The sequence below is a fragment of the Microtus oregoni genome, unplaced genomic scaffold (genome assembly GCF_018167655.1).
Source record: "Microtus oregoni isolate MIOR12 unplaced genomic scaffold, Mior012 000200F_ref0000295, whole genome shotgun sequence".
Lineage (NCBI taxonomy): Eukaryota > Metazoa > Chordata > Mammalia > Rodentia > Cricetidae > Microtus > Microtus oregoni.
In genome coordinates, this window is record NW_024544859.1 from 60,400 (window position 1) to 65,712 (window position 5,313).

Consider the following 5,313-nt stretch of genomic DNA (forward strand, 5'->3'; position numbering starts at 1 on the left):
CTGAATCCAGATCCTGTATGAGAGAAGTATGCTGCTATTGTCCACTGGATCATCTCTCCAGCTTCCATGTTGTTTTATATTATCTCTCTCACTTGTGGGGTTTTCCAGCTTGTTTTCAGTCAGCACTTTCAATGTGGCAGCTCACTGACTTTTAGTGTCCAAAGATTTTCTTCTATAAAATCTGTTGGTAGTCTTTATTATGGATCCTTGTATAATAAATGGTAATTTTTCTTTTCTGTTTCCAATATTATTCTTTGGTGATAATTTGATGTATAGACAAAATTCTTGTTAGTTTTGATTTTTGAAACAAAATCTCATAATGTAGCCAAGGCTTAAGATAGATTAAAATGTCAGGGGAGCGCTTGGAAAATGAAATAAGTGGGGCAGAAACAATATAAAAATAAAGAGATAGCCAACTTCACAAAGTCACCTTCTGTCCTCCATGTGAATGTTGAGATATGTATCCACCACCCCCTACCATATACCTATGCAATAATAATTTTTTTTATTTAAAAAACCGCACATTTATTTCGCTTTCTGACTCTGCGCTTGTGCCTTCAACACTTTCACAACAATTTTCTGCTCCTCAATAAGGAAAGCCCGCTTGATCCTGTCACGGACACACTTGGCACACATGGAGCCACCATAGGCCCGGCTGACATGCTTCTTTGTCTTCAACAATCTCATGAGGACTTTCGGTCTCATAGCACGAACCCCTCAGAGTCGGCCTGGGCACACACCGCACACTGATTTAGGTGCTTTTCCAACCTTCTTGGTGTAAAGGTAAACAATCCTGTTGCCAGGGGTTCGAGACAGCCTAGTTTTGTTGGAGGCTGTGTTGTAGGATGTCAAACGCTGGACCATTCTGAGTGCCTCTAAGCACCGTCCCCAGAAGAGGAAAAAGGCATAATAATTTTTTTAAAATAGGCAAATTACGTCTGGTTGTGAAAACTCCAGCTAAGGGCTGTGAATTCTAAAGCAATAAAGGTGGAGTACACAGTCTATAATCATCTTATATAGAGATTTCAATTGAGAATGTTAACACTGATGAACCACACTAACCAGATGACCTTAATTTGACTTTTCCCAGTTGTAAACCTAAAACTCAAAGAGATAGTAAGGTTTCTTTTTGACATTCAAAAGTTATGTCTTAACCCCTTGTAACCTGGTATATTAAGAACAGCTTGAACCCTTGTCATCTATGGACTCATCCAATGATCTCATTTAACAAATACGAAAAAGGATAAGTAGGGGTGAAACTTCACTGAACAATTCTCTTAAAAAGCCACCCAAATTAAATAAAAACACTTTACTTAGTGAGATAACCCGGACCCAAAAAGATGAATATGGTATGTACTCACTCTAAGTGGATTCTAGCCATAAATAAAGGACATTGAACCTGTAATTTGTGATCCTAGAGAAGCTAAATAAGGTGAACCCAAAGAAAAACATATATATAGTTATCCTCCTGGATATTGGAAGTAGACAAGATTGCCAGGCAAAAGTTGGGAGCATGGGTGTGGGGGGGTGGGGGGAAGGGGAGATGGGGAGAGAGAAGGGAGAAAGGGAGGATTGGGCAGAGCTTGGGGGAATGGGATGGTTGGGATGGAGGAAAGGTGGATATGGGAGCAGGGAAGTAGATATCTTAATTATGGGAGCCATTTTAGGGTTGGCAAAAGACTTGACTCTAGAAGGGTTCCCAGGTGCCCAAGGAGATGTCCCCAGCTTGTTCCTTGGGCAGCAGAGAGGGTGCCTGAACTGGCCTTATCCCATAGTCACAGTGATGAATATCTTGCATATCACCATAGAACCTTCATCAGATGATGGATGGAGATAGAGACAGAGACCCACATTGGAGCACTGGACTGAGCTCCCAAGGTCCAAATGAGGAGCAGAAGGAGGGAGAACATGAGCAAGAAAGTCAGGAATGCGAGGGGTGCATCCACCCACTGAGACAGTGGGACTGATCTAATGGGAGCTCACCAAGACCAGCTGGACTGGTACTGATGGAGCATGTGATCAAACCAGACTCTCTGAATGTGGCTGACAATGAGGGCTGACTGAGAAGCCAAGGACAATGACACTGGGTTTTGATTCTACTGCATGGACTGGCTTTGTAGGAGCCTAGTCTGTTTGGATGCTCACTTTCCTAGACCTGGATGGAATGGGGAGGACCTTAGACTTCCCACAGGGCAGGGAACCCTGACTGCTCTTAGGACTGGAGAGGGAGAGGGAGGAGGAGGAGTGGGGTAAGTGAGAGGAAAATGGGAGGAGGTGGAAATTTTTAATAAAGAAAAAAAAGCCACCCAAATCATAAACATGGCTATTATTAAGACACTTGACTTACTTTATACCTAGTTGTCCTGAGAATCTTTTGTGGCGTGGTCCAGAATCCCAGCATCAATGACAAAAATTCACTGAAAGAACTGGGGCTGAGACAGGCAGCAGCACACAACCTATCTTCTCTTCCAACTCCTGCTGCCACTGACAGGATAGCCTGGACCTCCCAATACTCCTGCTTTGGCCTCTCAAGTGGTAACACTGCATGTCTGTCACCCTTGGGTAGCATTTTAAATTACTGCTAGATATTGCCTCATTGTCCCGAGAAACTGTTGTACCAACTTCTATTCTCACCAGCCTTGTGAGAATGTCTTAACCCTTACCAACAGTAAAAATGATCACTCTCCCCCACACCTCTGTCATTCAGTACCAAGGACTGAGCCCAGAACTTGCCATATGCTAGGCAAGTGATCTAATATCCAAATACATCTCATTCAAAGACTATGTGGCTCTCCTTTGTAACAGAGTTAGTAAAAGGAGATAATCTACAAAGTTCTAAAGGCTTGAAAATAACCGCAGATCAAAGATTTCGAAATCAGCTTTTGTTTGTGAATTATTCACCCACACCACTATTTAAGGACTTTGAAAACATTAGATGTGTTATGTTCATAGGAGGATACTGTTATTTTAGATTTCCTTACTATCTGCATTCTTTATCATGTATATGACTGTCCAGTTGCATGGAGGGACCAGAGCTTCCATCATAGAAAAATATGTCCACTATATAGAATAATCTCACTAGTAATTCTAGCAAATAAGTAACTTTTCTAAATTTATTGAGATTTTAATAGGTTTTTGAATGTGGTTCAAACACAGACTTTTGTAAGTGCTAGGCATAGGCTCTATTGTGGTCCTTTCTCCCTAGCTGGAAATAGAAAATATTTTTGGTTACTTTTAAATTCCTATCAACATCATTCAGAAAATCCAAATAACAGATGTTTGTTTAGTTATTAATCATACAAGCTGTATCATGTCAGTCCTGAATTTAAATGTGCTTTTCAATGATTTTATGGATATTTTTATAATTGTTCTAGAGAGAAAAAACAAAAATTATCTTAAAAATTAAATGGCTGGAGATATAGCTCAGTTGACTGAGTTACTTGTCTGTACTCATGAGGTTCAGAGTTCAATCCCCAGCACTGCATAGAATGAATATAGTTCACATGCCTATCATCCTAATACTTCTGAGTCAGTGGCAAGAAGAATAGGAGGTTCAAGATTATCCTTGGCTATAAACCAAGTTTCTAGTTCTAATGGTAGTAAGGAAATATCAACTACCCACTATATAAATACAAAGGATGAAGGAATAGAACCTGAAGCCAAGTGAATATCCTCATGTGTATTTATTTCCCAAGGACCCGAGGCCCCTGTGCATTAAGGTCTTTATCTGCTGACCTACAGATGACCTGTTTCACCCTGGTCCTCCACCACTGAAGAGTTAGCTTCCTATCACACAGCAAAGACCTTCAGCACACAACATTCAGAGCTACAGCTGGGTAAGTCCTGCCCTTAGTCTCTCCAGCGATGTCCACACTGAGCATTGCAGCACTTGTAGAAGGTGGTCATTGGCTCATCTGCGGAACGGGTCTGAAGCTGCATGAAATAGGCATGGGGATGTTCACATTTTGGACATGGCTCTGACAAAGAGAAAAACAAGTCATCCACATTACACAAATACTGTTAAGTATGGGTAAATATCTCATCCCCGCATTCATCCAGACTACTTTGCCAATGGTAAATTTGCCAATAGCAACATCCTACCCACAGCACACCAATACTAGGGGGACTGGAGAGACTGTGACTTTGAAAGCACCTCCATAGTATCACTTTCTTTCTCAAATTTTATTGAAGACTGGCTGGAAGCATAGCATGGGAAGGGTCTTTTATAGTCTGTTTTGTGGGGCTATAACAAAAATACCTGCCCAGTGTGGTAGCACACAGCTATAAAACCAGCATTTAAGAGACTGAGACAAGAGGCTTGCTATAAGGCCAGCCTGAGCTACATAACAAGAGTCTATCTCAAAAATAAACAAATAGATTTAAAAAAAATTAAGCCCCTACTCATTTTCCATTTTCAAGGTTTTTTTTTAAGATTTATTTATTTATTATGTGTACGGCATTCCTTCCATGTATGCCCGCAGGCCAGAAGGGGGCGCCGGGTCTCATTATAGATGGCTGTGAGCCACAATGTGGTTGCTGGAAATTGAACTCAGGACCTCTGGAAGAGCAGTGTTCTTAACCACTGAGCCATTTCTCCAGTCCTCATTTTCAAGGTTTTTGTTGTTTGCTTTTATAAAACAAGTTCTTGGAGTTGGCCTCAAGGTCACTAGGTAGCCAAGATGACCTTTAGCTCCTGATTATTTCAGTCCCCACCTCCCAAGCTGTACTAGCACACCTAGCTAATTCTAACTTTTAACATAAGATTGTATATTTCCTTATAGAGAAAAAGACTGCTAATCACACATGTGCCTTCCTTCTCAAACAGATAATATTTAGGGCCCTATTCTTTCTTTCCATTATCACATTTAAGTCTATCAAACATAAATCTTTTAATTTTTAAAAATTATTTTATGTGTATGTTTTGTTAGTAAGTATTCTATGAACCATGGATGCCAGTAGAGGACACTGGATCAAGATGGAAACCACCGAGTCATCTCTCCAGCCCTACTTTTTCTGTTTGTTTTTCAAGACAGGATTTCTCTATATAGTTTGGAGCCTGTAGACCAGGCTGGCCTCAAACTCACAGAGATCTATTTGTCTCTGTCTCTTGAGTGCTGGCACCACCCAGCTTCCCCAAAACTATTTACTGATTGACAGATTGATTGAGATAGGGTTGAGAGTACTGGCTTACATGCTTGAGCCACCATACTTCACTTCCAGCTATAAAACTTTTAAATCCATATAGAATAAAAAAGACCAGAGATGATCATTTTTTCAATAGTGGTATTTGAAAATACATACAACAGAGTTCTC

The 5,313-nt window shown here is 40.7% G+C and overlaps 1 pseudogene; it reads right to left on the reverse strand.

Moving 5' to 3' along the window:
• Positions 1–525: 525 nt before the first annotated feature.
• Positions 526–864, reverse strand: LOC121445506 (annotated as a pseudogene).
• Between the last annotated feature and the right edge of the window lie 4,449 nt (positions 865–5,313).